This window comes from Pygoscelis adeliae, unplaced genomic scaffold, assembly GCF_000699105.1.
Source record: "Pygoscelis adeliae isolate BGI_AS28 unplaced genomic scaffold, ASM69910v1 Scaffold172, whole genome shotgun sequence".
NCBI classification, from domain to species: domain Eukaryota; kingdom Metazoa; phylum Chordata; class Aves; order Sphenisciformes; family Spheniscidae; genus Pygoscelis; species Pygoscelis adeliae.
The window spans coordinates 4,037,663-4,048,693 of NW_008824338.1; positions in this window are offsets into that span (position 1 = coordinate 4,037,663).

Sequence of the window (11,031 nt, forward strand, 5' to 3'; positions counted from 1 at the left end):
TGCTGTTACCGTCTCTTTCTTATTGCCGTACTCCCACGCCGGACTTTGTGTGTCTTGCCTCTCTTGTTGTAATTTGGCCTGTTGGTACTCCCTGCTTTCTTTCCCTGCCCTTGCCTTCCTGGCGTGCTGGAGAGCCTGGATGGAGCCTGAAGCTGTCCCTGCAGCAAGCTGTTGAAAGGGAGAGGCGGCAGTGCAGGGCCTTCATCTCATCCCTGCTTTTTGCAGGACTAGGAGTCTGTGGATGCCGGAGGGATGCTGCTGCTCCCCTACGGGTGCAGCCTTCAGCACAGCCTGAGAGGAGCTGCTGCACTGCTGACTGCTATACGGCTACTCGGGAGGTAAAGCTGGGTGTCACCAAAACCAGGCTGCCGGTGCTGCGGCACGTGCCAAGTGGGCTGCCCCAGTCCCTGCTGGGCTCCCCCCAGCCAGGGGCAGCCCGCTCAGGCAGTGGCTGAGTGCACTCCTCCGGGATGTGGGCAGCGACGTGTACAGAGCAGGAGGGTGAAATTGGGCTGTGCTAACCAGGGAGCCATATGTCGGCTGGGGTGGCTTTCTCTCGTCTCTGCAGTAACATAAAATACCAAAATAACTACTAGTGCAAGGGAGCACAGTACTATGTGAGCACCAGAAGCACTGGCCTGTGAAATAGCTTTTTTCAACTTTTTTGTCTCTGGCCAAGGAAGTTGTACACGTCGCTGCCCACATCCCGGAGGAGTGCACTCAGCCACTGCGTGAGCGGGCTGCCCCTGGCTTGGGGGAGCCCAGCAGGGACTGGGGCAGCCCACTTGGCACGTGCCGCAGCACCAGCAGCCTGGTTTTGGTGACACCCAGCTTTACCTCCCGAGTAGCCGTATTAAAGAAACACTGATTTAAACCCTCTCACCTCAGGTGTACTTTGAGTGTTTTACAGGTAATGCTTTTTACTTTTCTTGTGAGTAAGCTTCACACCATTTGGTATTTGTATCTGTATTTATTCTGACAACTGACATTTATGTCAGGACAGAAAGGAGAATTATGCACGAGGCAGTGGTAGGGATGTGAAACAACTTTGTCAGGTGCTAGCAGCCATAGAAAAATCATTCCTTTTACTATAGGTAATAATACCACATGTGGTTCACTTCCAGAAAACATTTCCTCGGTAGGCAGAACAGGCATTGCCTGCTCATTTCTGTAGACTGCAGGTTTCTTACAGAAATAGTCACAGCTCATCTGTAGCCGTATGCTCCTCTGTGCCTGAGGAGCCAAGTGCTGTGCCAGGTAACAGTGCATAACAAAACTAAATTCACCTCAGCATGAAGTTCAGCAGAGTCAAAACTGCTGCTGCTTCATGCAATACCCTTTATACATAATAATGCCATTAATAGGAATCTGTTTTTAATTACAAGAGAGGTTAAAAAGTCAGGACATAGCAGTGGTTAAAACATCTCAAGCTGTAGATTGAGAGTCCACGTTTTTGCTGGCCTGAGAAGTAAATGAGTGGGCATTTTCTGCTGAAGCAGGGAACACGCTTTTTTGTTCAGTGAAAAACGTCTTGCTGCTTTTTTGGTGTTTTCTTCCAAGTAGCAAAAAAAGGGATGCGTCTTTAGTCATTCTAGGATGGACTCAGAGAAGGGAGCATCATTTCTGCTGCTGAGCCAGCCGTTCTGTAACTTCCTGTGTCTTTTGAAACACAGCATGCCAGAATGGATACCAAAAAAATCTTCTGCACTTTTGCCAGGGCTCCATGGGGTAGGGAAACAAATAGGATTCACGCATTGCAACATTCAGCATTGCAGCATTCAGCATTGTAATATTTAATTTCTAGGCATCGTGCCTAGTGCAGTGCACAATCTCAGGTGAAGTGCCTGACTTGCCTGAGAAGCCTCACTGCTGTTACCGTCTCTTTCTTATTGCCGTACTCCCACGCCGGACTTTGTGTGTCTTGCCTCTCTTGTTGTAATTTGGCCTGTTGGTACTCCCTGCTTTCTTTCCCTGCCCTTGCCTTCCTGGCGTGCTGGAGAGCCTGGATGGAGCCTGAAGCTGTCCCTGCAGCAAGCTGTTGAAAGGGAGAGGCGGCAGTGCAGGGCCTTCATCTCATCCCTGCTGTTTGCAGGACTAGGAGTCTGTGGATGCCGGAGGGATGCTGCTGCTCCCCTACGGGTGCAGCCTTCAGCACAGCCTGAGAGGAGCTGCTGCGCTGCTGACTGCTATACGGCTACTCGGGAGGTAAAGCTGGGTGTCACCAAAACCAGGCTGCCGGTGTGCGGCACGTGCCAAGTGGGCTGCCCCAGTCCCTGCTGGGCTCCCCCCAGCCAGGGGCAGCCCGCTCAGGCAGTGGCTGAGTGCACTCCTCCGGGATGTGGGCAGCGACGTGTACAGAGCAGGAGGGTGAAATTGGGCTGTGCTAACCAGGGAGCCATATGTCGGCTGGGGTGGCTTTCTCTCGTCTCTGCAGTAACATAAAATACCAAAATAACTACTAGTGCAAGGGAGCACAGTACTATGTGAGCACCAGAAGCACTGGCCTGTGAAATAGCTTTTTTCAACTTTTTTGTCTCTGGCCAAGGAAGTTGTACACGTCGCTGCCCACATCCCGGAGGAGTGCACTCAGCCACTGCCTGAGCGGGCTGCCCCTGGCTGGGGGGAGCCCAGCAGGGACTGGGGCAGCCCACTTGGCACGTGCCGCAGCACCAGCAGCCTGGTTTTGGTGACACCCAGCTTTACCTCCTGAGTAGCCGTATTAAAGAAACACTGATTTAAACCCTCTCACCTCAGGTGTACTTTGAGTGTTTTACAGGTAATGCTTTTTACTTTTCTTGTGAGTAAGCTTCACACCATTTGGTATTTGTATCTGTATTTATTCTGACAACTGACATTTATGTCAGGACAGAAAGGAGAATTATGCACGAGGCAGTGGTAGGGATGTGAAACAACTTTGTCAGGTGCTAGCAGCCATAGAAAAATCATTCCTTTTACTATAGGTAATAATACCACATGTGGTTCACTTCCAGAAAACATTTCCTCGGTAGGCAGAACAGGCATTGCCTGCTCATTTCTGTAGACTGCAGGTTTCTTACAGAAATAGTCACAGCTCATCTGTAGCCGTATGCTCCTCTGTGCCTGAGGAGCCAAGTGCTGTGCCAGGTAACAGTGCATAACAAAACTAAATTCACCTCAGCATGAAGTTCAGCAGAGTCAAAACTGCTGCTGCTTCATGCAATACCCTTTATACATAATAATGCCATTAATAGGAATCTGTTTTTAATTACAAGAGAGGTTAAAAAGTCAGGACATAGCAGTGGTTAAAACATCTCAAGCTGTAGATTGAGAGTCCACGTTTTTGCTGGCCTGAGAAGTAAATGAGTGGGCATTTTCTGCTGAAGCAGGGAACACGCTTTTTTGTTCAGTGAAAAACGTCTTGCTGCTTTTTTGGTGTTTTCTTCCAAGTAGCAAAAAAAGGGATGCGTCTTTAGTCATTCTAGGATGGACTCAGAGAAGGGAGCATCATTTCTGCTGCTGAGCCAGCCGTTCTGTAACTTCCTGTGTCTTTTGAAACACAGCATGCCAGAATGGATATTTCCCCTTAAAATGACTTGTCTCTTATGATTCAGGCTGATCTTTAACCATTGAGACTGTTGACCATGATATAAACTCCTTATATCTCCTCATTATCTTTATTGCAAAGGAAGACTTGTGTTCAAATTTGGCAGTCGTATTACTTTGATAATTATTTTTGAGTGATGGGCAGTGTCACAGCAGTCTAGTATTTGAGGTCCTCAGAGCAGAGAAAACAAGGTCCAGTTCCCTGCACTGCCCATAATCTTTCCGTGTAATCTTAGCAAATCACTCAGTTCAAAGGTGATTGGGTGCCTGTATATCTTTACAAATCCCTCTGAATATCTTTATAGACCAGATTAAAGCCCTTCCCTGTTTCACATGGATACTGCAAAGATAAATATAGCAAAGGTTTTAAGGCACTCTGAAACTAGGGGTATTTAGACGACCAGCTCCCATTGAACTCAATAGTTTCTGAATACTGTCGTGGGAACATGTTTCCTCTTACCTAGGAAATACGAGCTCTGCTAGCTGGCTTGCTTTTTAAATGACTGTGGTCTTCATGGTCATACAAAGACGCTCCATGTTTCAAACTTTTCTCATAGACCAGAAAGAAGGTGCATCAAGTAACTCCACAGAAGTCTTCCAGCTTGCGCAATTGATGGCATGGTGGAACTGTGGTTGGTCAACCTTGGTTCACATCACCCTTTACCCCCCCTACCACAACTATTCTCTGGTTAGGATAAGTTGTAGCTCTCTGGCATTAAGTCTGATTCTTGTGACTTCATGGATTGAAAGGCTTTCTAAGTCCATGCTAGAGGAAAAATTAGTACCAGAAGTCATTAGAGGGAGCTGACAATATTTTATTATGAGTGACGTAGGGCATTTGCTGGGAAGACAAAGGAGGGGTTCCACCTGGCGACCAAACCACATTGGGAAAGAGAGATACACAGTGACCATGCTCACAATATATTTTCTAGCTGTCTTTTCTGAAATGGCTGAAATTGTTAAAACTGCGATCCTGAGCTCTGCAGGCTGGGGAAGTCCTGCCTGACTGCCTGTCACCATGGCCGAGGGGACTTCTAGTGCAGATGGCTTATTCATTGTCACAGTTCTGGGAATTATTTTGTCTGCATGCTCTTTTTCCTCTGAAAATGTTGTGTCTCAGGGCACAGCTTGTGCCTGAACATTTTTCCCAAAGCATCAGCGGTATGGGAAAGATTATTCAACTGAGTCATTCAGGGATAATTTTTTGGAAAACAAAGAACTTTTTGGCTGGCTGAAAGCTCAGAGGTTGGAGGCCTCCAATCGCCCAGCTGTAGCTGTGTGGGGTGTAGGGTTTTCAGCTCTGGGTTCAAAGACAGGGAGGCAATCTGCTCTGCCGCTCCGTAACTAGATGAGACTGTTCACTATGCTAAGACGTGGAAATGGCTCAGCTGTTCCAGATACCATGGTTGGAAGCATTGGAAGGATCCAGTGACAAGGTCTTGCTTATATATTTTCTCTCTTGTTCCTGTCCTCAGTCTGGGACTGAGGACCCCAGACTTCCCTCTGCTCCTCGACCAGAGGGAGGAGAGTAGCAGAGTAGTTTATGGTCACAGAAGTGATTAAGGCATTGCATTACTACTGTCTTGCCACAGTAAGTCAGTATAATCCCATATATGGTTCAGCCAGACTGTTCTCTTTATAGTTCCCTGGTTTATTTAGAAAACGTTGCCTTGGGATTTGGGATTTTGCTGTTGTTCTTTTCAGCTTTTTTTTTTTTTTTTAATCTGTGGAGAAACAGCTGTGTGCACTGGGTAGAAATGTACCTCTTCTGAGAAAATAAAAGTAGACCTGTTTCAGGAAAAAAAAGGTACTTGAATTGTTTCATTCTCAGGTTCTTTATGCTTTTCTTTAAACAAATAAAGGGAGTGCAAACATTCATTAAAGCTTCAGTTCTGAAATGCACTTTTCCAGGCACAGCTCATGCCAAACTAGATAAACTTAGCCAATACAAAGAAATTCTACCTATGACTGCGGTTTGATTTTTTTTTCCTTGTATTTTTGAAATTGGGATTCTCTTTACCAAGCAATTCTGATTTTTCTGTGGCAGTGAAACATTCACATCTGGTGTTTTTATGCAGACCATGGCTAAGAAGCTGTCTCTAAGCAAGTGAATGCAGATGGCCTGTGTCATGGCGTGAAGTTAGCCATCAGATTGTGAAAGCTGGTTCAGATTTTTGCACAGCCTATAGCAAGCAAAGAGTGTGTCCCTACTTGTGCTCCACAGCCTCTCAACAATAGCTGCGATACCACCCCAAACTTAACGGTCATCCACACCCATTATGTCCAGTAGCACTGACTAGCAGCTGCTCAGTCCTCACCTAGAAGCTGTTCTTGCCCCATGAGTAAATTGCTCGTGAGGGTTAAGTATGCAGCCCCCTGAGTAATGACAGCCAACGCAAGATTGCCAAGAGGGAAGAGTGAACCTCTCACTCTTTTCTCCTACTTGGTGTTCTCGTTTTGGCCGGGATAGAGTTAATTTCCTTCCTATTAGCTGGTACTGTGCTGTGTTTTGGATTTAGGATGAGAACAAAGTTGATAACTCACTGATGTTTTAGTTGCTGCTAGGTAATGCTTACACTAGCCAAGGACTTTCTAGTTTCCCATGCTCTACCGACTGAGAAGGCTGGAGGGGCACAAGAAGCTGGGAGGGGGCACAGCCAAACTGGCCAAAGGGACATTCCATACCATGTGACGTCATGCTCAGTACATAAACTGGGGAAAGCTGGCCGGGGGGGGCCGCTGCTCGGGGACTGGCTGGACATCGGTCGGCGGGTGGTGAGCAATTGTACTGTGCATCACTTGCTTTGTGTATTATTATTATTATCATATTATTATCATTATCATTTTATTTCAATTATTAAACTGTTTTTATCTCAACCCACGAGTTTTTCTCACTTGTGCTCTTCCAATTCTCTCCCCCATCCCACCAGGGGTGGGGGGAGTGAGCGAGCGGCTGCGTGGTGCTCAGTTGCCAACTGAGGTTAAACCACGACACTTGGCCATTAAGAAACTGTAAATAGCTCTGGGGAATTCTGTGTTCTCCATATCCCAAAGATGTCCCAGGACTTGCACTGACTGGACTGGCTGACCTTCTCTCAGTGAGCTTGTCCATGTTGTTCTCCAGCTAACTGAAATGCTTTAAGGCTGGTAGGGACATAATCTGCAGAAGGTCTTGATAAGTGCCTCAAACCCCATTTCTACTTAAGAAATTTTACTATTGATACAGTATATTAATTAATACAAGCAGCTAGTTTCTGTGTTCTGTTGTGCCTGCTTGCAGGTTGCCAACTGGGTAACATGGGTGTAATGTCTTCCAGTCCCTTCTTTTGGCCCACTGGTTGGTCACGCTTCAGTCTTCAGGTTGCTCAAGTCCTGAAATTCATTAGTAATACTAGCAGTGGCTGTTGGATAGTAAACATTAAACAGATGATTTTAATCTTGATTATTTATGGAGGTACACCCTGTTCTGCACTATTCACCAGCTAAAATGAAATGCAGAGTGGGGAGTTAATACTCGGTTTCCTACCCTGAGTAAACCTCAGTAAGCTGCCTGGACCCCCCGTTATTACATAGCAGAAGTTTCTTGGGTGTTGTTTCTGTTGTTTTCTTCTTTTCTAGCCAGCGTGGCAAGGAAATGAGGGTGTTGCGAGGTATAATTTGTGAAAATTGCATGAAGTGAGCAGGAGCAGAGCCCCTGCAGCAGGGAAGAGACCTGACCCAAGGTGGGGGAAATTCTTTGATTTCATGTCAATGTAATACTGATACATCAGTCTCTGTTAGTGAAATCACAGGGGTGTCATTAATAAGAAACAGAGGGTGATTGGAGCAACCTCAACTTCTGACATGAGCATCCCTCTTAGGACTGAAGGCTGTGCAGAGCAATGTCCTCTTTCTTACCTCCTGCCTCGGATCATGGGTGTATGCTGCGTGCCAGGAAGGGTTATTGAATTATTTTTCTTTCAGAGAAATAGCACCTCACTGCACCTTCCCAAAGGTTACTGATTGGAGTATGAGCTCTGACTGGATGTGTTAGATAAAGATTGATCAGAGCTGTCAAAGAAAATTGCCATTCCTGTTCTACTCCAGGAAGTTTAGACATGGCATTGGAAATCTTACAGCCCAGAAAATGAAGGACACGGGTTTTTGGCCACAGAGAAAAGAAACTTGTTTTGCTTTTTCACTTGAAAAACATAATGTTATGAAAGATATTTTAATAAGTGTTTTTTTCTTTCAATAAAATTCCAGTTTTCATTAGAAATATTTGTCTGGAAGTGTTTTCATTGATGCTATTCACATGCAGTGCAGGGGCTTATGGAAAATCAACGGAAGCTTTTCTGCTATTCAGTTTGCCCTCCCCTGTTTGGCTCATTTCCCCACCTTATCCCATAACATGACTGGCTATCACTGGACCTTGGGAGGTCATATTTCTGGCCACAGCTCACCAGGTGTTGGCTTCACCAATGCACGGCTCTTTCCTTTGATCATGTTGATGGCCTAGCTCTAAAATGTTACTTTTCCTACTTCATCTGGAAGTAGCAGGATGTTTTTTGTTGTAATGGTCAGTCATGGTAAAATGAACAACATAATATTCCTTTAGATGGCTGCTGGTAATATCAGTTGGTGCTTTCATCTGTCTTTAATGTAGAGCAGGTATAAAAATTAGGGGAAAAAATCTTTCCCAGACTAAGACATTTTGGCCAGCTTTACTCCAGTGCATCACAGGTACTGTGTTTGCACACACTAAAGGAGTGCACAGCTGCAGTAGCTCTTGCTTGTTTGTGGCTCTGCTTCTTTTTTGAGGTGGTAGCACAGCTTGCAGAGCAGGGAGGCACCTGCCCGGAATATATACAACAATAGATCTCCCTATGTCTCCCAGTTGGACTTCCTAGCCTTGAGGATGTCCTGCTCAGCTGTTCCCATTGCTTCTGCTTGATCCCAGTCTCTTCTGTTTCAAAACTTCAGGACTCAAAGTACATTACACTTTGTGTCTCCTGTTATTTCTAGAAATCTGTCTTTTTGTGGCAAACACCGTTAAGGAGCAAATTGGCAAGAGATGGTGGCCTTGTGCGCTCAGGGACGGCATTATGATACATCTTGTTGTGCAGCTGAAAGGATTTAACTTATTTAATCCTTTTCTGTACTTTTGGCATCATTTTTCATGGTACTTATCAGAGTGGAGCAATATTTCAGCAGGTGAGAGAATCAGCTTCAAGAAGGTATTCAGAATGAACGTGCCATAAAGCAGTACCAAACTGGGATCTCATTCAATTTCTGCAGTCCCTTCACAGTCACTTTTCAGAGTTTCACTCTTCCTACTCTATTTTCCACAAGGTCATTCAAATGTAAAAGTAATCATTCAAATGCAAAGGGAAGGCCCTTGGCATTAGACAGGCTAAGGTGCCAAAGGCACCCTGCAACTCCAATGTACACACCAAGATTTTCTCATCTGTGTTTCATCCCCATAACGAGGTTTTCTCTTCAGATTTATTAATGTAACCCTACAAATCATATACACGTGACTTCAGGGTCCAGCTTATACCTGGTAACTATTCCATTAGTACATTACAGTAGCATTTCAATAACTGGGGTAAAGCTTCAGCCACCCAAGCATAGATATCTAGGGCATGACTGGGGGATGTCCCTTCATGACTTCAGCTGCCACCCCAGGGAGGTGAGGGTCTCATGCAGATCCCTCGCTGTATCTGCCAGCCATGTGCAAATGTTCTGGAAAGTCAGAGGTATCAAATGTTGAGGCACCTGTGTTGAGGTGATTGAGTCCCACTGTATGTCTATACTTGCCTCTTGGACAGTTGCAATGACTAAGCCTTTCCAGTAATTGGTGCTGCTTCTTCCTCTGATAAACTTCTCTCTCCAGCTTTTGAAATCCTCTTGGTAATGGCTGTTTGCCCTCTAAGATTGCTGCTGAAATAGCTGAAATGGTCTCTCTGAGCAGAATACATAAATGTTGTGTCCTTATAGGTGTATCTTCTCCTTGACTATGGACGTGTATAAAATAGTTTTGCTCCATAGAAATATAGTACTCCTCTTCCAAGGCAGAAACTGCTTGGTGTCTGTGTCAGCAGCTATACTGTGTTTCTGGCCAAATCACTTTGCTCCTATTTTGTAAGCTTGTTGAAACATACATTTCTGCTCTGATGCTGCAGGCTTTTTGCTTCCCAGCCCCTCTCTGTGCAAACTTTGTCTTCTTTCCTTGTATTAGTTGCTCTGCTGCTCTGCAGACTCTTTCTAATTCTTCAGAGCTTAAATCAGCCTTTTCCAGCAGTTTCTTCCCCAGGTTTCTCTCTGATTCTGATTCCACTCAGGGCATGATTAGTGAATCCACAGACCCTCTGAAAGTTTAGTGAAGACAACCCCATTGTTTTTGGTTTTGCTGATATCTTCTAGGAGCTTTATTCTTCCTAGTATAAGAATTTATAGTGAGAATTTAGCCCAGAAATAAGAGCTTAGACCTGTCCTATAACAATCATGTGCTTGTCAGCTATTAAACAAACCCAATGTCCCGTAACAAGCAATGCTAAAAAATACTTGTCTGTCATCACAAAATGAAAAACAAGAGCTTATGGATGTTTCTTGGAAATTGGTATGATTTGTATGATTTCTTACCCCCCAAAAAAGGCAAAAAACCAGCTGTGTCAGAATGACATTGCCTGAAATAAATTAATTTAATGACAACTTTCCAATTGCTCTTTTGTAGATATAGCAGTTAGCACAATGGCTTTTCATTGTCATCCTGTTCCTGTGTTTAAAAGTAAGGACATCTCTGAAGAGCCTAGTCCTCAAAGTGTGATACCATTGGGCTGCATTTTGTCAGTATTGGGAGTATTTAGGCAACTCAGCATCAGGTCCACACTGCCTTAGAAAAGAGCACACTATTTAAAAAATTAAAGTTGTTAGTGGGTCTTCCATATTTACCTCAGATGATGAAGCCTTCTCAGGAATTCCCTTTTTGAACTTTCCTTGTAAGCATCAGGGCTCAACCTTCCCATTTTTCCCCATCTCAAGCCAAAATTCTGGCAGCAATGACTGCTTGAGCTGGGCCTTCAGCAAACTCAACGTGTAAGACTCGCAGTAGAACAGCCAGTGATTTCATCATTTGGGGAATTAAATTTTCAAGTTGTTTTTTCTTCGGAATCACTTTATAAAAGATTCTGAAAGCAAGTTGCAAAGGAGACCATAACTTTCGTGATGATGAATACCGATGCAATTTCTTTCCCTCCGCTTCTCTGCAGAAGTACCCTTGTTTTGTGTCCTGCGTCCTTTGTGGCAAACTAACTGTCAGGAGTTTGGGTTTTATTTTCTTCTTTCTTCTTTTTTTTCTTATCAGACAGATTTTACAGATTAGTATCTTGTATCTTTGTAGCAAACATTGAAACCCATAGAAAATCCACAGAAAACCCCACCTATTTATGATTAATTCCCTGCAGTTTG